Here is a 26,160-nt window from a genome sequence, read left to right as displayed (position 1 = left end):
TAACAGGAAACAATTTGCAGAGAATTATTTTATGACAGGACAGTTCTGATAATTTGACAAGATAAAATTTTCATTTAGTGTTTCAACAAAAGAGACAACCTAAACATTAAAAATATAACCTCCTCTCTATTGATTATCTTGAGCTCTCTTTTCCACATTCCTGATACCTTTTGGGCTCTCCTGCTCCCAAGAACTGCTAAAAAGGAATGAAATCCCATTGTATTTGCCAAAGCATACACAGGAATTCTTTTCCCCATGTGCTGATAAGGCTCCCACTGAGGACAGATGGCAGATGCTAATTCCTACCCAGCTGACACACTGAGGGTTTTTGATCACCACGTAGGCAAGGAATACAATAACTTGTGAGTTAGTTTGAAAAACTCAGGAGATGACCAGAATTTGCTGGGCAGAAAGCATATGGTCAGCAAAACCTGAAAGAAATGAGCAGGTTTGGGATTATTGTATCTGACTTCTCTAATCTGCCTATTTGAGCATTTGGGGCATTTCTACAAAGGTTTCTTACTTCATACATTTATAAAAATATGCAAGAAATTGAGAATGTGAGGATCTCTAAACAGTATCCATATATATCACTGTCTGTGAAAACTATATATATAATGGTATATTTTACAATCTCCACCCGCATTTCCAATTCTTGAAGTTTTACAGCACTTTCATAGTAAAAGCAGATAGATTCTTGGCATTTTGGTATTACAGAAACTCCTCACTAGTAATTCAAATGTGTGTGATATTTCTGGAGTGCACAGTTAAAGAGAAAGGGAGGAAAATATAAATTCAGAACTAAAGGTCCCTAAAAAGCCTTCCTGTTTTTTAAAGGTCAAAGTCTGCGTGCAGTTCAGTGCATGGTTGTGCTTGAAGAGCACATCAAACCCCAGTGCTCCTGCAGCACAGGGGTAACAAATTCAATTCCAAATGCATTTAAATATGGATTTTCTCCCTGTACATTTATCCCTAATTAAAGGCTGCCCCTGCCATACAGCCTTTGCAGCAGAGCTCTATTTTCAATCTCCCAGCAGCAGGTGGCTTCCTTTCCCCTGTGTTAAAACTCAACAGCTTGGTCCTACAAGACACCACAGATTTAAACAAGTGGCCTTTCTGAATGAATAAAATTTACTTTGACGAGCAAATAAAAAAAAATTGAATAAATTGTTAATAATTGGGAAAAACAGAGTAGAGAAAATATGAAATATCTCAGGTTTTTTTTCTTAGAGAAGTCACTTGTAATGCATTGGGTCATCACAATAAAAAACTCAAAAGTAGGAAATCTCTAAAATAAAGAACTGTACTGTTCCTTTTTCATATTGTCCTTACTTATTTAGAGTTTTGCAGTATTATCTAAACTACACTGCTCTGAATCCAATGGCAAAACAATTTTTGAAAGCTCAGCTGGGGAGATGAACTTGCCATAAATTATTTTCAAAGGTATTGCTTGGCTTTTTAAAAAATTATTTCAATGGCATTCATTTTTTTCCCAAAGCAATGCCAACTATCGCCTCACATAACTTTTATTTAATTGAAAATCAATAAAACGATACTCATATAACCTTGGCATTCAAAAATGACATTTCTCCTTTGTTTTTACAGCACACACAACAAACAAAAATCAATGCTTTCTCTCTCCACACTTGGATAAAAAGGATAATAAAGCAGCAGGCTCACAGTGCTGTATGATATTGATCGTGGAGTCTCTCAAGATAAATTACTAAGATTTAAAATTATTCTTGGTAAGCCAGCACTACATATTTTTTTATCAGTTTTCACAAGACTTTGAGGGAATATGGCCATCAGTACATGAGCTAAAATACATTACACTGGGGGTAATTCTTTGTAAAACACTTCAGTGAAAAATGCACTCAAGGAACACATTTAAAAGTGAATATATTTCATTTTTTTCTGTAGAGAAAAATGGTGCAAGTTTTCTAATCAAATTCATTGAGACACTCCAATGCTTGTGCATTTTTTTAGATTTGCAGTTGATTGCAGTTTTTAGCAAAAGAAAAACTTAGGACAAAAAAAAAGAAAGAAAAAATTATTTCATTTTTAGAAAAAAATAGCTTTTCAAGATAGGCCTTTTGGGTGAATATTATAGTACAGGTCAGATTTAACTTAAGATTATTTATAAAGTATGTTTTGAAGAGAAATTAAAGATAAGAAATTTTTCTGTGCCATCTTAAAGGGCAACTTTTTGTATGCCACCTTGAAAGGATTGCTTTAAGACATTTTAAAGTTTGAAGTTAATTGCAACATGAATGTATCTTAGCAACTTTATTTTCTCAGTAAAACTCTAATGAATCATTAGCTGCCACTTGAACGTGTACAAAAATATCTGAATCTTAACTATTATGCCTGAAAAGTTATTAAAACCTTTGACTCGGAGGAAAATTAAAAACACAAAAAGGTTTTAGCAGGCTGGAAGGGGTATATTGCTGAATATTATTCTATAAAATAAATGAAAGCTGCTATCAAAGTGTAACTATAATTCATCTTGAGGTGCTCTCTGGTCTGCTAAGATTCTAATCACAACCAACAGCAGGCCATAAAATACATAATATTGTACCTGTATCTTGCTCCTCAAAGTACATCCTTAGCTCACAAAAACCCCTCAAAGTCTAGCTCCAACTCTCCAGAATTTTTACTTCCTAGCTCCAACCCTCCAGAATTGTTACTTCTTCCCTTTGCAATTATCCTGCAGGAGATATTTCTATAATTCCAAGGAGAGTTTCGGTTTCTGGAGAGGTTCTTGAGATGATGACATTTAGAGACTGGGGAATGTCCTGCAATCCCGAGTTCCACGCCGTGGCACTGGACAGCCACCACGTGGACCTTGGCCAGCAGCAGAAAGTGGCCAAAGGCCTCAGGAAACGGCCCCTGGCAAAGGCGTTGTTTAATGTGGCTGCTGAGGGAAGTTCAACGGAAAACATTTATCAGGAGCTTCCGCCCAGAGAGGAGATAAGTTGTAGGGAAAAATGCAAATATTACTCAGCAGGCCAAGGGCAAAGGAAATAGGAAATGGGCTAGAGAGTTCTCTGAAATAATCTGTCACTGAAATGTGAGAAAACAGCCCCGTGTGCTGCCGGTTCTGTTGTTTTAAAGCCTTCCACGAGTCAGGATCCTTCTGCAGCATTGTGCCATTATCTGAAAGTTGGCTACTCCCAGTTCGAGCTTCTTCAAGGTAGGATAAAAAGCTTAATTTGGGTCTTATCTTGACACATCATTTGCATGTTTATTATTTGAGCCTTTGGAGTAACTCATAGGAAAGTCGTGAGCTTATCACGGAAACAATACATCTCAGAAATGCTGTAACCGTTGGCTTTGGGGCTTCGTCCAGCCTGCACAGAAATGCCAACGATTCAGCCAAAATCCTTTAGGGATGTCAGAGGGACAGAGCACAGCTCTGGGAGGGTGCCACCTTTGAGTCTGCCAGGGCAGGGGCAAGGGGTGGAGCAGTGCTTTTGGGAGCAGCAAGGAAATCTCTTCAAATGCAACCATGAAGGGATAGAAAAAGAGATGGTGTTCTGAATTCTGCATTTTTAACTTTGAAATACTCAACTCTGCAGGCACTAAATCTCAAGTATGCCTTCAATACTGGTAATAAAGGTGCTTGTATCTGTGAAGGCAAAATAGATGCTTATTAAAGTTTGATTTTTGGTGTTTCTATGATAATAATATTGCTCAAATGAACAGAACAGTCAGTCCTTACGCGAAAGGATATAGTAACACTCCTTCCTTCAGCCAGATCTTGTGCTCTCCCCATTGATTAAAAAAAAACTCCAAACAACTTTCTCAAAGGTAAAGAAAATAATATAAGAAATCATAACTGCTGCAATTAGTGTTGCATTATCTTTTGAATTCCAGTATCCTTGAGTTCCTATTCAACAAAATATTACTGAAATTGTAGCAATTCCCTAGGTTTGACAGATGCTTTCCATGCTTATCTGAAAACCCAGCAGGAAAGAGAGAGAAGTGCATTATACGGAATATTCACACTAATTCCAGATACCAATAATATGAAACAATGCTCTCTAGGTGCTTCAGCAGAGAAGAGAGGCCCCTCCAGAGGGTGATTTAGGACAAGCAAATTAGACTCTGTGTTGTGAATGGCACTCAGAAGGCTCGTGAAGCCAGGCAAAGTGAATTTGTCCTACAATGGATAGGACACACGCTCCCCTCAAGAGCATAGAAAAAAAAATGCAAGCCAGGAAGAAGAAGTACAGGAGGAAGATAATCAGCACGATTGCAATCTTGCACTCAACTGGGTGCTTGCCTTTGTCTGTCTGCTCTCCTGTCTCCATTGTTCACTCTCCATATCTTTACCCTCACACTGCTTTCTGTTTTAAACTACAGTACCATGTGTTCCTCACCACTTCCTTAATTTATAATGTAGATAAACAAATGACTTCATCCAAAAGGATGTTCCACTAGACAGTGTGCTCACACACCTTAGTGCTTACCACATCTCTGAAGGAGGCTTTAGCTTATTGTCAATGAGCAGAGGAAGTGGATCTTACAAAGCATCTCCTCAGCGAGGAAAAAACAGGTTAAAGGTATCTCATTCATAAAGGCTGATAACAACAAGAATGATAAAATGACCGTGGCTGATGCAGGGAAATTTGACAGTAAAATAGTGAGAAGCAACAGAATTGAAAAGCAGGGCACAAGTGCAGAAGGGATTTCAACTTAGATTGCCTGAAAAAGGGCAAAGGAATGACACAGATTAGTCAGGAGATGAGATCAGAAAGCATTAAAAATATTCTCAGATATTCTTAGTGATAAAGACATTCTTGGCTTTGTTTTTATTTCTGTAATCGATTGTGCTTCCCTCTGCAATATTGGGGGGACTGGGAGGAGTTCCAGCTGTGTGTGGCTGGAGCTCTGGGCACACAGAGATCCCGCCAGGAGCAGATGCTCCGTGCTGGGCTGGGCACTCCTGGCTCTGGGAACACCTCCTGAGGCAGCTCAGGAGCAGAGCTGAGAGCCCCACTGCCCACCCTGGGGCTGCCCAGAGCTCTGCCCTGGCTGCTTTCCCAGCTCCTTTGCCTTTGGAAGGAAAGCTGAGAGCACAGTGGAACAGGGCACCCCACAGCTGCCTCTGGGGTGGAAGCAGGATGCAGACACAAGGCTGGAGAGCAGACATGGCCTCAAGGGCTGCTCTGAAGCTCAGCTTCAGCAGGTGATGCCAACACAACATCGCTCTGTTGTGAATGGAAAGGATGCTGAAGCCATTTTCGTACTGCGCTTTTTGTTTTTATTGGATAAGTGAAGTGGCTTGGCAGCAAAGAAGGAGTTAAAACATGAAATCATGAAGAAAATAATCCAATTACTTCCGAGATTCATGACTTTTCTATAAAATTAGATAGTTCTACCTTTTTTTAAGCACTGGGTACACTAAAGCTCTGTAGGTAGTGATGACAGCTGACTGTACAAACGCCTGCATGAAGTGAGAGATCAGATCCAGAGAGATTTCATTAGGAGAGCTCATTCCAAAAACCTCCACCACCTTGCTGGCAGCATCAATAAAAAGCACTGCTCTTGCCTAATTTGCTTATGCAGTAGAGCTGATCCCCATTGGAGCACAACTGGAGAATAAGTGTGGGAATATCACAGGGAGGAGGAAGTTTGCAATCCTCTTGCTCTTCCTGTAAATATTGCACGGATATCTAGAAGATTTAGATTAGATTTATTATTAAAATAACCTGTCTGGTTATTTTAACTTTTTAAGCAGTTCATGAATTCTGCTAGCAAGTGTTGGTAGACATATTGTGCCATCTACTGAAAACCAGCCAATATCTGTATTGCTTGGTAATCCTAGAATCAAGACATTTAACTATTTTTGTTTAAATCTGAACAATTTCAGACTGCAACAAGAACATACTGCCCTCACTTACACTGTCAAAAACTTACCAAAGAAAAAATACCCCTGAGAAAACTCTGCACAGAGCAAGATAATGCATAATTTTAAGTAGGATTTTTACAAACCATGTCTAATAAGTTTTCTGTACTCACAGGAGTATAGTCTGGGGCAGGAAAACAAGAGCTAATAACTTTTGAGGAACTGACCATTTTCCATTTGGAAACTGCTTTTTAACACAGCTACAGCCTTACAAAGCAAGGGTCCTTAACTCTGTCTCTTCTGATGAGACATAATTGATTTCAGGCTATATGGGGTCAAATATATTCTGTGTAAATACAGAAGATAAAAATAGTGATGCCAGGATATGCAAAACAGCTGAATCCACAGATGCCCATTTTAAAAAACAAACACCAACTTACAGTGGGCTACAGAAAAGGTGAGCCATCTTTATCTGATACATACACATGTGAGAATATATAGGTATTATGAAATTATTATAAATTTATAAATTATTTTTTAAAGTTTTCATTACCCACAGAACATACCTGGATTAAAAAAAAATCCTTTTGGCCACTACATGTTCAGCAGCAGTACTCAAAAGGCTGATGCAAGGAGTCTTCAAGTCAACCAGATAAGGCAGGATTTAATGACTACAACATCAAAAATAAAACTGCATAAAGTGAAGTGTGCAACACTTGAATGTTTTGCTCAGAAAAGGAACAGGGCTGTCTGCTTCTGTTTCACTTAAGAAAATGTGAAGACTTTACATAAAACCTTGTTTACTACATGTGGGATAATTAGCTTGTCAAATATTAAGACAGTGTCAGTTCTGTTCCATTAGCTAGCTGAAGGTACTATAAATTACATGGAAAATGTCCAAGGAATAATAATATCAAGGAACACCATCCCCTGGAGGAGTTTTGGTGATGGTTTTCTTCCTCTCCCTCACTGTAAATCCTCTGCAGAGATTTTTTAGACAGAAAGGTCCCCAAATTTAGCCCACAGACTGGAGTGTAAATACCCAGAAGGGGAGATCAGTTCCATCAAAGTCTGCGTGTCATATTCTATTTCCAGCCCGACCCAAGTGTCTGATGGCTGGGATAACATGATGCAGACGAGGCTGAGCAAGGCCAGTGGGATGGAGGAGCTGGAACCTCTCTCCCTTCCCCTCCCACAGCCCATGGACACACATCTGCCACAGCAGCACAGCCTGGCCAGAGCCCCCGCTGCTCCCTGCATGCAAATGCAGCTTAGCACCTTCTCCCAAACGCTCTGGAGTGCTCACCACAAATAACTGCACTAAAAATAACCTGCAAAAATATGCACCAGGAAAAAAGGCAGCATCTCAAGGCAGCTGTCTGCTTGGCTCTGGTGGAACTCTAGGAAATCTCAGAGAGCTGAGAAATCTCAGAGAGCTGGCTTCTCTCTGAAATGAGCAGTGGGATGGTTTTGCTCTGTAGCTCCATTTAAAGATGGCTAGATTGATACAAATAAAATCAGTAAATAAAGCATGATTAAAGGTTACAGCATTTTTAAGGCTCTTTGTAAATTTTGCTGATAAGCAATACCAATACTCATAAATAGGCAGATTGAAAAGTCACTGAGAAAGGGATAAAACCCTTTAACTGCAGCAATTCTGTGGGGCCTTTTTGTCGAGGTAAACTTGCATTGTCACAGTCTGTTTCGTGGATCTTTGCAATTATGCATGCAACAATTTAGAATCACGGAATAATTCAGGCTGGGGACATTCTCTGAAGGTCCCCGCCCATCTAGCCCAACCTTCCTGTCAGAGGCAGGGTCAACTGTGGAATGCTAGTTAAAATTAAATTTTAATAAAATCAGATATACAAAGACTAGCAGAAAGATGATACTCCAGGAAATACTTCCATATCAGATCTTCAATTAGTAACATTTAACAATCATTGGCACACATTTACCAATATTAGGGAAAATAATGATGTCTATAAAAAGATTGAAGTCTTTTTTTCCTATTTATTCATACTTTCCCAAGCATAAGAATTGGGAACGAATATTCTACCTGGTTTGCAGTCCTCTGGAGGAAGCAATGTGGGATCACATGGGGAATGGAGAATTGTGTCTGCTCATGACTGATCCAGACACATCCACAGAGTTTGGTCTGGCAATAATGGAGAAAATAGCTTGAAAATATCACATTTTGGATGTGGGCTGAAAAGACTGATAGCTTCTAGCAGAAGGAAATGTTCTCCCTGTTCTTTGAACTACCTCAGGCCATGCAATTTTGGGGAGCAAAACAGTTTGTGACTGCCACAGACAACCTGGCCCACGAGGATTTGGTGAGGCTTTGCTGTCTGACAGGGTGAGGTACAAAGGAATGCCAATGCCTCCCAAACCCAGCATAATCCAAAGAGAAAAGCAAACTGCAGTGCAGATAATATTTCAGCTTTTGGTTTAAGAGATTTAAGGATCTAAACTTTATAAAAATGTTTTTAAAAATTCCAATACTAAAAACTGTAATTACAATTCCAATACTCTCAGTTCCAGTTTTTGCTTTTTTTCTCTGTGCCTACTGCTCATGCTGTCAACACTTGTCTGGTTCATTTTAGTGTCTGAGAACTCTCAGAATTACAAAATAAATGTACTGTATCAAAAAGCCTGAGACATGAAGGCTTGTACAACAGCTTGTATTACACTACATCAAAATGGGAAAGAATTTGTGACACTGTTATCAGCTTGTGAGAGCTGATATCACGCACAGGGAGTCTCTGGAGATACCAGGAGGGGATTGAAGCTGCTCCTGTAATCCAGCAAGCTCAGGTCAGAAAGCACTGATAGGCAGAAGTAATGGTGCAGAGCAGACCAGATAACCCCCAGCAAATAAATAATCTGTGGTGGCCATAAGAGCTTTTGGACCTGTGAGGAGAAACTCTGCAAGTAATGTGAAATATGATTAGATCCTGTCCTGATTTCCATGCTTGTTTTGGAAGGCATGATGAAAAAGTATATTTTAAAAAAATTAGGAGTTTTTCCATATGTCACTTTTGAATGTTGACTTGATCCATCTGTCAATAAGTCAAATGAAAAAAAGTGTTTTTTCGTTTTCTGTACATGACTGTTCAGTGGGGCTTTGGTTAAACACATTCCATTGCCTTGTGGGGTGAAAATCATAAGGATGCATCTAATTATTTATTTTTCCCCTAACTGCTTAAACTATTTCCTTTTTTCTCAAGTCCCACTAACTGCTCTTCATTCAGACTCTACACAAACTCTTTCCCCTCCACTGGCTCAGAACCTTGTCATCCCAAATCCCTTAGGACACCACTTCCCCAAGGCTGTGCTGCTGTCACACCTTTCAGTTTGCTGCCTTTCTCTGCTTTCCTGCCTCATTCTCTCCATCAGCCCTGCAAAACCCTTCCTCCTTTCTAGCTGCTCCTCAGTGGGGACAAGCAGTGGGCAGAGGAGGGGAGCCAGGACAGGAATGCCACATCTTCTGCATCTTTGACACTTCTACAGACCCCTGACCACAGAAAACATCGGGAGTGGTTGAAGTGCATGTGAAGTGATTGGCAATGAGCTGTGAACTGGGACACTCTTGGGAGGAAGAACCACTCTAAAGTTGAACAGAGGTAGACAAGACATAATAAGAAATTCTTACATAACCCTAGAATATGTCTGGAGGCTTTTTTGAAGCATGATTTCAGTACTTTTTCAGAAATTCTGTTTCTTTGCTGACAGCAATATTTTTATCATTTGCAGCACAGCTTTTATTATTCATCTAACTCAGTTATTCTGAGTTATTATTCTGAGTTATTCTAAGTTATTCATATTTGGATGTTTATTCATCTTGTATGGATTAGAGCCTTTCACTAAGTGTTAATTAAGAATTTGAATATATCACTTAGTTTCCTAAGCAGATATCCAGCACAAAACCTCTACTAAAGAAAGGAAAATCTGGCTGGTTTTAAAGAATAGCAGATCAAAGCTGCCTGAGAAAAGGAATGGTGTCTTGCAAGAGGACTAGGATTGCTTTCCAAAGGCTAGTCTTAATCCTTTCATATAATATTCATACATGGAAGTAAACTCAGGTCATGCTTCAAATAACTTATTTCAGAAATTAAGTTCTGAAGCCTAACTTGAATATTTGTCTAAAAATAGTAAACACGTGACCACAAAAAGCTTAAAGCTGAGTTCCTTTAAACCCTAATGCATTTTGGAGTATTATTGGAGAAGGTCAGAAAAAAAAGGCCATGGAAATGAATTCAGTGTTGCTGATATAATTTGATGACAGATATTTTTTAATACACCAACTTGAAATAATTTTTGAACGTGACTTTAATGCACCAGAAAAGCTGTGCACAAGTTGAGATCTCTAACTACACAAAGGACAGGAGCTGATATATTTGGTGACAAACATCTTCAAGACTTGCACATAATGACAGAACAGGAACTGGACAAAGCTGGTAAAACTGAAAACACAGGAAATAAAACTACTATGTTTCCATTTCCATTTCTAGTGACATAAAATCTCCTCTTAGACAAGGGACTGAATTCATAAGACATGCCATGATGTCACCTACAAAAGTCACTAAATGCTTTAACAGCAAGTTAGGACCAATTATCCCTGGATACTTATTCTCATCCTAAAACTATTTTGTGATGCCATTAGCTAATGCATTCAAAGTCAGACAAAAGTTACAGCAATTGAAAAATGATAAAAATATGGCTGAGTTCTCTTATTCACCAAAAGACAGAAACAGAAGAAATAGATTTTATATGAAATTTACTTCTATGTTATAGTTTAGTGTTTGGAAACAGCTTCATAAAGATGATTTAAGTCCTATATTGCTTAAATAGACACTGAAAATGATTTTTCAGGTATCCCTTACTGAATTGCTGAAAGAGAATAAGCTTCCAAGAGGAATCAAACAGTTGGAGGCCTTATTTGAAAATCTAAGAAATAAGAAGTCAGTCATTTCAGGAACCCTTTTCTCTCCATCTAAACATCTCAGTGATGCTTCTTTCAAATATATTTTGTTTGAAGAAGTATTTCCTAGATAAGAAAGAATTACTTGTCTTTCATCTGCTTGGGTCATCTGCTCCTTCAGTTAATTTCTCCTTCAGCATTTTAATTGACTGCCAGTACTGTTCCTGCTGAGGGAAGCACTAAATCCCAATAGATTTATAAATGTTATAACTATATTTTAAGAGGTTACAGTGGGTTTGTAATTAGTATTATGCTGTAACAGGAAAAGGGCTAGCTTATGTTTAAATGGTTTGTAAAACTGATTAGAAACAAAAAAATTTGATGTCTTTGTGGCACACAAGGCAGACCCAGCCCATGGCAGCACATTTGTGAAACCATTACTGGGTGTCCCATGGTCCCCCTCATCCCATCCGTGCCCTGCCCAGAGAGTTCATAACCCCCTCACAGAATTTCAACCTCGGTTCTGCTGGGCTCATTGTGAGCAAACCAGGCTCTGAGAGCAGCTCCTGGCTGGGATAACAAACCCAGCCCTTCAGCCGCTTGTGCTGCAAACACAGCCCAGCTGTGCCCTCACCTTGGCAAAGGATGGGAGGCAACAACAGCCCGAACCTCATCCTGCCCCCTGGGGACCTTTTCCCCCAAAACATGCTCCTGCCTGTGTGCAGCTGACAGGGTTCTGTACCTCCCCCAGCCTGGGCTGTTCTGGAAGCCAAGAGGTGCATGTCCCTGTGCAGCAGCTCGTGTTTCTTTGTGCTTCTTACATTATTGCCCAAAATTGCCCATTGTAGCCTTCTCCCTAAAGGCTCCACCACAGATTCCTGACAGCTTGCTTGGGAGAATTTTCTCCTTCTTCGAATTTTTTCTAAGCAGCTTCATAAAGTTATTCTTGAACTGATGGCACTGATCTGTAATATTGACACTCGAGACAAAAAAGTTTCATTGGACAGAATTTGCACAAAAATTTTATACAACAAACCTCAGCGCTGTGTTGGAACAAAGTACAAGTCTGGCAAACATCCTCTCTACAAGCTATCGTGCACTATTCACCTTTGATCTTGGAATAGTTCCCTCACTGTTGCAAAATTGATGGGCTAAATAAATGCCAGCCCATATGCCCAGGAGATGAATGCCCACAGAGAGCCCCAGTGTTGGAATAAAAACTATTTATCAGAGAGCAAAAACCTGTTCCTGGACCATGTGTTTGTCATCTCTCCATCTTGGTATGAAAAAATAAAAAAAACTTTGTGTCTGGTGAATGGGAAATGGCATGACAAGCACAATAATGAGTCCTGTGAGCACAGGGCTGCTGGAAGCAAGAATGGAAATCGCTTCTGACTGGAAATTTAAAGTATTTCTTGAACAAACTCCATACAAAAATCCTCCCTTTGAAAATATCAGTCCTGCAAGCCACAAGTTACAAACCCTATTCCCTTCTAAAAAATCTAATGACAACAGTAACCACAATTATCCTGCATCAGCTGAAATTGGATCTCTTTACACCACAGAACAGATAAATGGTTTGCAACAGCAGCATTATTTCTAACCCCCCTTCCTAATTTACATAAAGAAATTAATATTCTGAAAGAATTGTCTCTGGTGTATTGGTGGGAATATAATTAACGGAATCAAGACAGTATTTACATGAGTATTTGTTTTGATAAACAACAAAATGTGCTGAAGACAATTTTTGGGAATGAATTGGTATTTGTTTTTTTTTATGGATAGCACAAGTTGGCCTGAAAGCTTGATTTTCATTCAGGATTTTAATTACAGCCATAGCAACAAATGCTTGCAAATTCTGACAATAGCTGTCGAGCTTTTTTGTCATAATCACTCTTCCCTGACTGTGGGAAATATATTTTAAAGGTATTTATTGCTTAAGCAGCAATTCACCCTAGAGTACAGGACATCTGTCAGGAAGATCGATAAAATCTCAGCCCTAAGGGGTTTGATCAAGGCTGACTAGCATATAAACCACAGATGATGCTCAGAAACTAAACTAAAAAATAAATTTAACTTCAAAAAGTCTCAGGGAAAGAACACTGCCTCTAAAATCCTATCTGCTTTTAGCTCTGTGGGGGACCAATGGGTTTCTATTCCTGAAAAGCAGCAAAAGGCTCTCATTTTCTCAGACAAACCCACGTAAATGTGTCACAGCCATGACTCTTTTGGGGTCCTTGAATGGCCTTTCTTTTGTCAGCATCTATAATGATAATAATTTTCATTACTGTTTGTTCTATATTAAGAACTGCTGAAGTTTAACAGTCTCTACTTAAAGTATATTCATAATTAATTTTCTACCACTTGATACATTTTAACTGTGCTTACAGCAATAATCTTTGAACTCAGCTGAAAGGCAAAAAAAATAACAGGAATTCTTCCATTAGTCCTCCAAGCTATTCCATTTGCCATCCTTCTATATAAATCGGGTTTGTTGGCTGTAATAAATTCAATATAACTAGAAAATGAAATATAAAGGCTATTTCTGGAGTCAAGGAGGGAATGATTTAAAGAAATAAAGAAATCTGTGATATTTCCTTTGCTGTGTTTTGTGTTCTTTTTAAAGTTACATATGACTCATTTCTTGCTTTAATGTATCTTATTGAGGTTGTGCATAAATCATTATGCTTGATCTGATTTTTTTTTTTTTTTGCCAGAGTGTGAATTTATAAGATGCACATGGCTTACACCCAGGGATTTCAGTACTACAAGGTGCATTTTTTATGCAAGGATTCAACATGTGTCTGGTTGGGGTTGTTTTTTTTGGTTGTTAAACCAGTAGCTCTGCACAGAGAAACCTGGTGTGAATTCCTCTTTTCACTCCATAAATTCAGTCTGAAATTAGATAGAATTGTAGAGCTTGCTCATTTCCTTGTGTTCTTACCCTCTTTTTCATCTGTTTTTTCCTGGCCTGCTCATAGCTGTTGTGTTTGAGTCCACAAAGCAGTGAGTGACTGCAGAGCGGGGTGCGCCACTGGGAGAGCACCTTTGGGATGACACCCAAATATTATTCCTCTCTCAGTGACCACAATCAGATATCAGGAAGTCCTGTAACAGCAAAGCAAATGCAGCTGAACATCACCAGAGGTTTTGTTTTTTTTTGGGGGGGGATGGGGTGAAGACATAATTTTACATTTTCATGATGTTATAATGATAACCCAGGATCTCTCTCTTGGGCACAATTCAGAACCCATGATTCCCCCAGTGCATAATTTGACATTTCTCTGTTGAATCTCAGGGGCCCTTTTATTGCCCAGTTACTGAACTTTTTGTTCAAATCTGCAATTCTTCACTGCCAGGGCCTGAGTGTGGTTATCATCTGCTCAGCATCATCAGGAAATGTTAACAACTGATAACTCCAGTCCTTTTCCCAGATGTTATAAATGTGCTGGACAGCAAAGTTCCAACCTCCAAGCCTTATGTAACTACTATTAAATTCCCTCAAGGTTAAAGATGAGCTTGTACTCCTACCTCATTTTCCACTTTAGCCAATTATTTCTCCTCTCATGTACCTTCCTTCTTATCTCACATCACAAGAGGATGTGCAGACCAGGAAATATCCTGTGAGACACTTACAAGCAGGCAGCTGGAGCTGTAAACACAGAGATTCAATAATGATTGGTGCTTGTGTGCATGCTTAATGTGGGGATAAAATGAGTAATCAATCAGAAACTGTGATGTATGACAGATGAGAGCAGATAAGAAAAGAAGGGAAATGCAGAGTTGGAGCTTGGCCCCTCAGGTTATAGAAAGAAGATAAGACTTTCAGTGCTGCTCGTCAGTCACGCTGTATTGCTTCCCACCTCAGATGCAACATTGGATTAAGGAATTTCCACGGCAGATCCAATCCTGATTCAGATCCTACTGGTTAAAAAACAAAAACAAAAACAAAAACAACAACAACAAAAAAAAAGCCTACCTAGGCCTTTCCTTGAAAAATACTCTGGAAAAGCTGCCATATTTGAGCACATGTTTTAATGACTGTTAGTATTGGCATCTAGATACTTTCTAGAACTACAAAGAGAGTTGTTTTCAGTGCTTTGATGCCACATGTGGGACTAAAGGCTGTATTAATTCACTGCCAAGTGGTTGTGGGAGCATCTTAGAATAGCCAAACCCAACTAGAATGGGTTTTGTTCTGGGGTGTTCTAGAAAGTTGAGTTGTTCCCCTCCCAAGGGTTAATATTCATTATTTTTTTCCAGCTTTGTCCCTTACTCTCTACTGACATTCCCATGAGCAGTCAAAAGCAAGTTTCTTTCCTTTTAGATATCTTTTCTAAACATCAATGTCAACTTTTATTCAGACATTTCTTTTGAAGAAACCATTACCCTTTGCATTTTTATCCCAAATGATATTATTTGTATTTTAAAATGTCAAAACTTCTGCAGGGAATCCCTGCTCTATAATTAGATCTTTTCTAAGATGTCAGCACTCATTAGTGCTGCAGCACAGACAGAATGGTACAGTTTTCACAGTTTGAAATGATAATGCTTTTGCTAGTGTTTGATTATTTAAAAAGTGCCTTTTGTTAATATTCTCTCTTTCTATGTTAATATTCTCTGGCTTGGAGGCATTTAAGCAAACCTTCTTGAATCAAATATCTAAATAAGAACCATCTTCTCAGTTTGCCCCTTGACTTTCATGTGAACAGGGTTAGGGTTCAACTAGCTCCATCTTTAGGAAAAACTGATGGTTAGAGCTTTTAGCTTTGAGAGGAAACTATTCCTACTGAAATACAAAACCTTCTGCCTCTACTTCAAACCAGTATTTAATTCTTGCACCTTTCAGTCAGTTCCCACACTGTCATGTGTGCAAATGGAATGCAGCTTACACGTGTAATTGAATTAATGTGAAACTCTCATCAAATAAAAAGCTGCCTCTAGTCAGACTTCAGAAGAGAGGCCTTGCTAGAGCTGCAAAGATAGAAAGTGGAACACTTGCTCTGAAGTACTCGAGTTTTCTCTCAAGGTGCTATTTTCTCACATATCTGAATCTCAGGCTTCTCTACCACATTGAAGGATGTCTGACACAGATCTACCCAAATCCTTCTCTAATACCATGAACTCCATTTACAATCTTCTCATTTTAATTTAAAACCTGTTCCTGAAGAAAAAAGCCCTGCCTTTTATCATGGCAGTTTTGCTGTGACTGTGATGTTTCCTCCACCATTCCTTACAGAAATTGGATAGCCTACAGGTGCATCGTAATGAAAAGGAGCTCTGTGCAGTCTATCTCCAGGCTTTCCAACAAGGTGACACTGAAAGACTTTCATTTTTAAGTTGTATAAAATTGGCTTCCTTACTGAGCTCCAAGGTATGAAACAGTTCATGTTTTGACAGCTTATTTAACAGGCTTTGCTGGCTTCACAGGCAGTTTTATCTTTGGCCAGGAAACAAAGCAACCAGGGACAATCAGTTCCAGGAGGGAGGAAAGGGCTGAAATAATTAAATAAGAAATAGTAATGATTCATACACTAAGAAGAAAGGGAAAAATCCCCATATTTTCTAATATAAAAAAATAAGTAATTTCAAATTTCTGCTTCGCTTTCCCTTCTCCAAAAGCTCTAATATTCACTGGAATTTGCTCCAAACTCCTGTTATTCTAAGGCACACGCCATGTCTGGGTCACAATTTCCCTGTCTAATTAAGCAGCAGCAGCTCTCTGAGTCACATCCAAGGAGGCACTGCAGTGCTGTAACACACTCTCACATGTTGGAAAGGCTTTCACCCTAAAACAGCCTTTTATCTATTTGCACGTGGCCAAACCACTCACACCCCTGCCTGCATTTCCTTTTAGAGGATTCCCCTTTCACCCTTGAATATTTCACATTGCCCCGAAGAGCAACCTCGAACATTTTCTTTCATGGGAAATTTTGTGTTCAGTACATGAGGAGATTTTAAAGCGTGAAGGGAAAACAGAAGAGGACTTGAGCAGGAAAAGCAGCCTAGAACTAAATTAATCCACAAAGTCTGCTTCCACTGAGCAGGCAACAGAATTAAAGAAAAAGTTATTAAATGTCAGGGATAAACACAGAGCTATCTCCAGCAGAGAAGCAGTTCTCAGAACTCTGGTGAAGAGTTTCAGAAAGCAATTGTATATTAAGCCACAAAAAATGAGACTTTAATGTTCATCCCTGTAATTACCCTTCATGATTCAAAAGCTTTGCTCAAAATCTTAACTTCTCTTCAACCAGGTCGTGTGTTTTGATTTTCTCTCTAGTAATATTTCAGGGTTTATGAGTGTTTTCCGTAACCAGGACTTTCAAAGTGGGCGAACAAACCTTGTGGTTTGCAAACAAGGTGGTTACAAACCTTGTCAGGTTTTTAACCTGACCTCCAGGAAGGAAGAATCTGGTACCAACATTGGTAGCCACAGCGCTCAGAAACAGTCTCATTAAAGATGAGACCAGAATGGGAAAAGTATTTGTGCCTGATTTTGTTACAGAACAGAGGGGCCATGGCACCCCCCCGGGTGTGAGGAGCTGCTCTGTGCTGTTTAGCCGGGTGGAGAGCCATCAGGGAAGGGCTGTGTGCTACCATCAGATGTTTGCATCATCAGATCCAAACTGCTCAGGGTAAGGTTCACCAGCCTCCTGCAGCTTGGGCAGTGAGCAGTCGAGTGAATTAAACCCCAGGATGTTCTGGGTTGGAAGGGACCCACGGGGCTCATCAAGTCCAACTCTCAAGTGAATGGCCCATCCAGGGATCAACCCCACAACCCTGGTGTTCCCAGCACCAGCTCTGGGGCAATCTCAGGGCCCCAAGGGACAAAGGTGGCAGCAAGGCTCACAGCAGGACCTTCTCCACATCGGCCGGGTTGGGAAAAATTCCTTCACGGAAAGAGTGGCTAAATGTTGAACAGGCTGAGCAGGACAGTGGTGGAGTCACCACCCCTGGAGGTGTTCAAAAATGAGTCGATGTGGCCCTTCACACTATGGTTTAGTGGGTGTTTAAAGGCTGGATTCAGTCTTGGAGGCCATTTCCAACACCAATGATTGCTATGGTTCTAAATGTTCACTAACTGTACTTAAATCAGCAAAGCACGATGGAAGGACCCTTTAGAAGGTGTTTACATGATGTAATATAATGATATTTCCATGCTGTATAATTGCAGAAAATAAAGTTACAACAGGCTAAATCATCCATCAATCTGAAAAGCATATACTGACCTTTCTTAGCTAATCAATTCCTTCTAAAAATAAAAATAGATTTTTTTAAAAACTAAGAATAAGGTCTCTTACAAAAGAACTGAATCCAAATTCAACAACATGGCAGGTTCATGCAAATAGCACAGGGGAAAAAAAGCATATCAGAATCCAAAGCTCTACTTCTATTTGCATCTTTTGTGCAATTTCCACTTAAAAAGCTCAGTTCCATTAAACAGAGCCAAAACTTACTCATTAAGTACTGCCAGGTATGAGAAACTTGGGAAATAACTGAGACTCTTATGAAAGATTACAATGAAATAATGTGGGATCATTCACATTACTGAGCATCGCTGTTCAAATCCCCCTGCTGTCATTGTCACACGCCACGCAAGGTTTATAATGAACTGCTAAACAAATGTTAATTAGGAATTTCTTGGAAGTTTGAAGAACAGGGTTTAGTGAGCTGTGACAAACACTCTGCTAAGCCACGTGTCCTTTTTGTGGCAGGATTTATTCGGGTGCAGCTACAGGAGGATCCCTGATGTGGATCCAGCCTGGCCCCTGCTCATGCACTAAAGAAACTCAGCTGTAACCTGAACAGCTCCACACAGTTATATCAGGCTGTAAATGTGGCTGACATGCCGCAAAACATTTTATATAGAGTCACAGAATATCCACGCCAATCTGATAAGAAACACCTTTGCAGGGCCCAGTTCTGTTTCCCATGAAAGGCTGATTTAGAGGAAGCATCATCCACAGGACTAACAGAGTCATTTACAGCAAAGTGAGCTCAGTAACTTCCCTGGCACCACACAGAAAGAGAAATCTGAAATATGCTGGGCATAACCCAACAGCTCCATGCTGATTCAAATAGAGACACATTCCTATTTACTAAGGTTAAATACATTCCTCCAACTCAGATTTTCAAGCATGACCTGATCAATACCTTGCACACTTCACACGTTTTTCTGTCGCTTATCCATTTTAATCTTTGCCTTGGTAACGCTGAATTTCTTTGCTGTGCAGAAGCCCTTCCCTTGAGTAGTCCCATGAGTATTAATTACTCACCTCACTAATTTCAGTAGAGGGACAAGTCAGATAGCTGCCAGATCCCAAGTCTTGCCTACAATTAATTAACCCTGTGGAAAAGATGTAAAATGCTGCACTACTGCCTAAAATCCTCAGCAGCCCCATCCAGGTGTGCTCCCTGTGCCCACTGCTATTTGTACAGCAAAAAGTACAGGAGGCTTAAGAAAACAAAGGTCAAAACCAACTGAAGAGAGCAAAAATCCAAGCAGTTAATTCATATTTTTATGTCTTTTTCTCACTAAACTGTAGGCTTGAAAACATGGAGGTAAGGACTGTGGAAGCTGCTGTACCTGGGACGTCCTTGCACACATCCCAGCCACAGAAAATTTCCTGCCTGCTGTGTAATGTGGCCCACAGTAATAGAAAAGCTTTGCAGTTAACAACTGCCTACATTCTGTTTAAAAAAAATCCTCCTCAAACCCCAAATAATCAAAAACTTCTCCCCCCCACCCCCCAAAATCTCTCTAACTAATATTTTTGAGGCTATAAAGAAACATATAATGTAAATTCTAATCATAAAATCACACACATTTATGGATCACCTCTACATTTGAATGCAAAAAATATTTAGGAAGAAAAAATAAAGACAAGAATAAACTAGAGGTCCACTAAGTTTAAAAACATTGTTTCCATAAGTTTTGGCACATCCTCTGCTTATAAGCTCATTTTCTCATAGAGAAGCAGCATTTTCAGCCCTGATATTCAGACAAATCTCAATTAACAGATCAGTGGATGTGTCATTATTGTCCAACAGGTTAATAGAATTACTGGCCAAACCAAAACCAATGGACTTCTTAAAACTGCATGGAGAGAAAAAAGAGCCAGTTTAATGTGTGAGTCTGGAAAACTTTCAAATACCACTATATTTTTCCCTCTTTACATACTGCAGCTATCCCTTCACAGACACACTTAATTGACTGGAACAATTCTACTTGGCTTCAGTGACTTTACAATTTGTCATAACCACCTCACGAGCTCTTGAGGAGACAGACTCTTCCTCATACTGCCAAAACAGTCCTATGAAATATGGTTCGGTTTAATTAAAGTATAATTAATGCCTTGAATTTTAATTATTTTTGCCGAGATGAAAATATTCCTCTGCCAGAATAACACATTTAATAGGAAATGGACATGCTTTGTATTAATTCTCTGTATCAACTTCAGGAATGAGTTCCTTTTGTTGAACAGGCAGAACCTGGGAAAAAAAGTAACCCACAAAATTTCAGCTCTTCTGCCTGTCAGAATATAGATGTACTTGTTGAAAATTAAATTCTTTCATTTTCTGCAAAAATAAATCTGAAATCTGTTTTCTAAATGCTAAAAGCTATCTGAGATTTTCCCTTTTATGTAGAGATGTGACTTGGAAAAAAAAATCATGGCTAACAGGGAAGGAATGTTGAGTGATACACTGACGTGAAATATTTTTGCTAAATGTGCATGTGCTAAATTTTAATTCTGCTCTGGAGAGACTTGAAAAGAAAAAAAGTCCCTGCTGAAATAAATACAGGGCACTTTCTCTTCAGAGCAGTGACTCCATGACAGTTTGCTTGGAAAATAGTGTGGAAATATTAAGTGTACTGATAATGTGTTTTTTGTCAAATGTGACATGGTTAACATTTGATTTAGCACTGCTGACCAAAATTGAACAGGTGACAGAATACTGGAGCCAGGGGAAATACAAACCAGTTCATTCAGAACTTACAACTTCACCATTAGACACTGAGTTTATTCCTTTCTGAGCTTGTTAACTATTGCTCCTTTGGGAAAGAAAACCCCACATACTTCAAACACAGAAAGAGAATAAACTGAACAGAAGACAAAGAAATAAATTAATAAAAATAATCTGACATCTCCCAAAGGCACCACCAGTTTTCTGCTGGAGCAGAAAAACTTTCAGTTTAATTTACAGGTTCATTTGAGATGCTCAGTCCTTTAGAAGACCATGCAACCAGGGGGTTTCAGTTGCACTAATTAATTCAGGGGTTTTTATTAGCTAAATTTTGTGGCTCAAAATGTATTTTGAATATGAAAGTATGGTATTTCTATCACTGGAAATGAAAATGGAGTATATAAAGGATTTCTAAGGCAGTCTACTTTGTACTACATCAATGATCTAAAAAAAGATAAGCCATTGTTGCCACCATCTGCCTTTCTTTCTTCTCCTACCTTTGTTTCCATTTATACCTCCTTGGGATTCCTTCCCTGACTCCCAGAGGAGCTCTTAACAATCAAACCTAAAATGAATTCAAACAGTGACTCTAAACATTAATTCCCCCAGGTTCAGAATGAAATACCAATATATGCCAAAAAAATCTTACACATTCAGAAAAGCAGAGCTACAAACATATGCAGTAACATATGCCTTGAAATGAGCAGTGCACTTATTTTAAATATTGAAATGTTTTTAATTTTTGAAGACACAAAACCAGCTGAACCAGTAGCAGCACCATTAAAAATCTGGCAGTCAAACTTTTCAAATGTTAAATATTAAAATGTCTTACAAATGCATCCACTATAGACCTAACATAAACCAGCAGAGCAGTAATTGACATTTACCCCAGATTACCTCCTGTCTTTAACAGGAGCTTTTCCGATGTGCATTGAATAAATCTATGGATTGCAAAAATAATTGCAATATCCTTGGGCATTTGCTTTAAAACATTAATTTATTCAAAGAATGAAATGCAAATGTTACACCAAGACATAATCCACCTGCTTTAGTGTGCAAGGGGAAGGTTTTCCTCAGCCTTTTTCTCCTCTAAAAGCTGTAACTGCACCTGAAAACCTTCCTGTGTCAGACGTGGCTCAGCTCAGCAGGGAAACAGCAAAATTCCCTCGTGTTGCTCCAAAAGTGAGGAGCTGCCTGGTGAGGAATGGGACATGGCAAATTGTCCATGACCACAGGACTCAGCTCTGTGATCCTGATTCCATGGATGGGGTGGCTGTGTGGAGAACAGGATTTTGCTCAGCCCCAGTGCAGAGGGAAAGCTCTTTTCTCCCTGGCAGTCACTGAGATACCTTTTCCTTTCCTCTTTTCTCCCTTTCCTTTCCCTTTTTTTCTCCTTTCCTTTCCCTTTCTTTCCCCAGCTGTGCCCTGGGTGTGGATCCAGAGCTACTGGAAGTGCTGCAGGAGCTGAAATAGGGAATTTGAAAGGATAAAGCAGCTGATGGGCTTTACATTCTGCTTTACCACACATGCATTAAACTTACTATGAATTTGGCAGGTATGGATTGGCTCTCATGGGACAACAATTCCATTTATTTTTCCATGGATTCTGGTGTATGATAATCCTGTCTAAGACAGAAAACCTTTCTCTTCAGAGAGGCTAAAGGAAGACAAGCTTACCATGGATTGCTGCCCTCCCTTAGATCTCCAGCTGCCCAATGGAGCCAGGAGGATCCATAAACCCACTCTGCTAACAACCACAAACAAAAATGTCTTATGGAATAGCTTGTAGCTGGCAGGTGAGCCACTCCAGCAAATATCATTAAAATTATGCTTAAAAAGGGGAAAAAACAAACCAAGAAAGGCTGATCTGAGCAGAGTGATTTAAAGCATGCCAGCCCTTGGCTCCTGTTTTGGATGCTTGCCTTAGTGCAAGGAGCCTTGCTGGGAGAACAGGAGCTGCCCTGGCTGCTGGAGCAGCTCTGGCTCTGCTGCCCAGCCCCTCACTGGCAATGCCATGGGATGGACGTGCTGTCCTGGGAGCTCTGGCTCCTGTGCTGCTGCCTGCCCAAATCCAGACCCCCTCCAGCAGACTGGGGCTTCCAGCAGGCTCAAAATCCTGCAGCATCAGAGGGGAATTGGCTCCTCTCCTCAGCTCTGTGCGCTGGGGCTGTATCAAGTTCTATTTTCATGGTCTCTTCCAGCACACAATTGAAAAAAAACCCCAGAACAAAACTTCCCCCCCTGCCTCCCTCCCCCAGTTTTTGTTTAAAAAACTAATCTAAAACTAATTTAACTACATTGAACATGTCTGCTCTTCAGTTACTCAGAGGAAATATTCCAATTTTTGCAAGGAGTGCTCATCACTAAGGTTTGTAGTCTTGACATAGAATGAACTTCAGGTGGAATTCACATTTCATTTGTTTGAAAGTGTTTAAAAGTGTGAAATCCAATGACATTTCCTCTCTCTGGCACTACTGCAATTCCTTCATATCAAAAGTCAATGTTGTGTTTGAATTTCTGTTAAACAGCACCTATAATCCAGCAGGAATTCTGCAGCAATTCCTGTTTGGGGTCTCCTCTGCCCCAGTCTCAGCTACAGAACACAGCACTCTCTCAGCCTGAAGCTGTAATCTTGTGCTAGGTTTGAAAGATAAATCCCCAATACTACTCCTCCACCTACAGATCACCCACAAAGTTACTTTAAAATATGGAAATTTCTAGATATAAACTTACATGAAACTATGTATCGCATGCATAATGTATTAAGACACACATTATATAATATACATTACACACACACATATATATATAATTCAGCTTGTTAGGGGTAGAATAGAAAATCTCATCAGAGGTGTGGTATTTTGTTAAACAACACCACATTTAGCTAGATAATGAGATAAATAACAAAGAATTTATGTAAATACGGTTAACCTTGTTCATTTCATACCATCAAAAGGAAAAAAAAAAGTAATTCAACCAAAAAAAAAATCTTTTTGCTTGTTGCCAGGAAGAAAATGTTATTGGAAGCTTTGATGCTTGTGGCAAATGGTATCAGTCATCATTAATTTGACTACAACTGTCAGTTTTGCATTATTTGACAGGCATTTCTAGTTGGGGCTTATTTTCTGAGAACATTTTGACAAGTGTATCACAGCACAAGTATTTCTAACTACAAAGAAAGTGTTTAGGAAGCAGCCAGAGTGATGCAGAGCAGAGAGGTGTTTGGGTTAACTTCTCAGGAGTCTGGAGAGCAGAATGCCAAAACTGAGATGAAAATTTCCCAAGCAATAACAAACATACACACAGAAAGCTGTCCTCAAGTTTTGCATGTGAGGGTATGAGCACAAGTAATGCAATTCATTCCACATTCCTAGAGTTATGGGTGTGTTTTTTGTCGACCAGCACTGTGCTTGTTTGTGAATAAAAATGGAAGAATGAACAGATGATACTGAGGACTGTAGATATTAAAAATTGGCTGGACTGAGGATGCTTCACTGCAACCAGCTGGCTGATTTTACGAACAGAACTCGGCAGAAGCAGCATTGTGGGACTCACAGAACATCTCCCAGGCCTTTGGGCACCCTGAGAGATGGGTCTGGGAGCCCTTCCTTAAGGACAGCCCTTCCAGCCCCACCAAGACCAGTGCAGGAGAAAGGAAGATGACAGCATCCTGAATTCCAAGGCCATTCCAGAGCCAAATGCAGTCACCATCCCTCCGACTGAAAATGTCTGCGAGCCGCCTCTGCTCACCAAAAACCACCCAGTGGTTTAACCAGGAGGGTGGAAATTCACCACCAAGATTGACTGCATTCATTCCCCTCTAAAGGGAAAACTTTTCTCCCCACTTTTTCCCAGATAGCTGCTGGTGTTCTCAAGTCCCAGGCTATTTTTGGCAGGGCCTGCTGAACTGTTCCAGGACAGAACATTCAATGGCCTCTGAGGTTGCCTTCAGCATTCAGCTGTGGGTGAACTGGCAGGAGGTTCAGTAACACAGCCTTAGATAATGGGTTGCCGTGGCAACATTTCTGCCTGCTGCCAAATTCTGGAGCTCAAGTTTAAAAGCTGATCTCAAACCAAGCTCCTTTTCCAAAAAAATCTCTACGCTTTTATTAAAAAAAAGCAAACACGCTACCATATTCCTCTAAAAAAAAAAAAAACAACAACAATAAAAAACCCCAAACCCAAAAAAAAAAAAAATTAGAAAAAAAAAAGAGAAAAAAAATCCATCCCACATAGAAGAAGGCAGTCCTTGCCCTGGCATTTACTTGCAGAGCTGTTACTCCAGCTCTTCTGACCTCACTATTGGCTTCTCTTCTACTAAAATGCTACATTTCCACTATGGATTTGCCTGGCTTAAAATCAAACATGCAATATTTATATACTTCTAGTCAAGCATGCAGAAGATAATAATGCCATTTCTGAGGCAAGCAGCAGAGTTTAAAAGGCAGTTCTGTTACTGTGGGTTTTCAAAAGCACCTTTGGTCGCTGCCCTGTGCCCCTGCGAACCTCAGCAGAACTCAAAGCAGAAGTTTCCCAATAACTAGATTTTTTTCCCCCTGGAAGTTCTGAGCATGAGAAAGAGTTGCCCTAATTTTATGAAATTTAGGGCAGTGTGAAAACACCCTAGACCTATCAAACATGTTTTATTAATACAGAAGGTAATGCAGAAAGGAGTTAAATTTATAATGGAGCTTGAATGTCATTCATAAACTGCAGTGATGGCACAATTTTATCATTATATTCCAATTCTTAAAGCTTTTGAATTTGGGTTTCCAATTCCCAGCTCTAAGTTCTCAATATATTTAAACTACATTACAGTGAAAAAACCCCCAACAACCTGCATCAACTCAAACATCCTATTACAGGGAGAGAATATAAAGGGTTTTTTTCCCCAAGGAATGTCGATCTCTTTCCACTCAGTCTTCAAAAAGCATCCACACCTAGAACCAGCTAAAGATGAGGTGCAGCTGAACAATCACTGACACTTCAGATAAGAAATATCCTCAGCATCTTCAAAAGCCTTTCTGTGATGTACATTTCTGTGGATCTTTCACAGTGTTCACTGTCAAGCAAATGCAATAATCCCTATGTCAGCTGGCAGGGCACCAGCAGAGCAGAATTCTCTGCCTTGCACATCTTACTTTTCCATGAATGAACTGCCTGTGTCTCACCTCTGCACTGCTCCTCAAATCCTCCGGCACACACCAGCACCATGGCCTTGTTGGTATGGTATAAAATCAATTTAGCCACTACATGAATGCCAAAGTCCCAAGAAATAGGAGGAAGTTGCCTTTAGCAGTTTCATGTTGGGGTACATAAAACCTTCCCCAAAAGTTTGAGATCACTGAGATCTGTTTGCTGCAACAGCAACATAATGGGGCAAAAAGTAATGAAGCACATCAGGTCTGGCTGATTCATG

The 26,160-nt window shown here is 39.7% G+C and overlaps 1 protein-coding gene across 1 annotated transcript in view; it reads left to right on the top strand.

Annotated features, from left to right (window-relative positions):
• The first annotated feature begins 3,059 nt into the window (after positions 1–3,059).
• The window catches only part of KLHL4 (kelch like family member 4), a 74,267-nt gene continuing 51,166 nt past the window's right edge, over positions 3,060–26,160 (top strand). Inside the window, exon 1 of the mRNA XM_068204564.1 lies at positions 3,060–3,193. The gene's annotated coding sequence lies outside the window, so the exon portion shown is untranslated. The remainder of the gene's footprint in view (positions 3,194–26,160) is intronic.

The sequence above is a fragment of the Anomalospiza imberbis genome, chromosome 14 (genome assembly GCF_031753505.1).
Source record: "Anomalospiza imberbis isolate Cuckoo-Finch-1a 21T00152 chromosome 14, ASM3175350v1, whole genome shotgun sequence".
Taxonomy (NCBI): domain Eukaryota; kingdom Metazoa; phylum Chordata; class Aves; order Passeriformes; family Viduidae; genus Anomalospiza; species Anomalospiza imberbis.
This window is presented reverse-complemented; position numbering and strand designations above follow the sequence as displayed.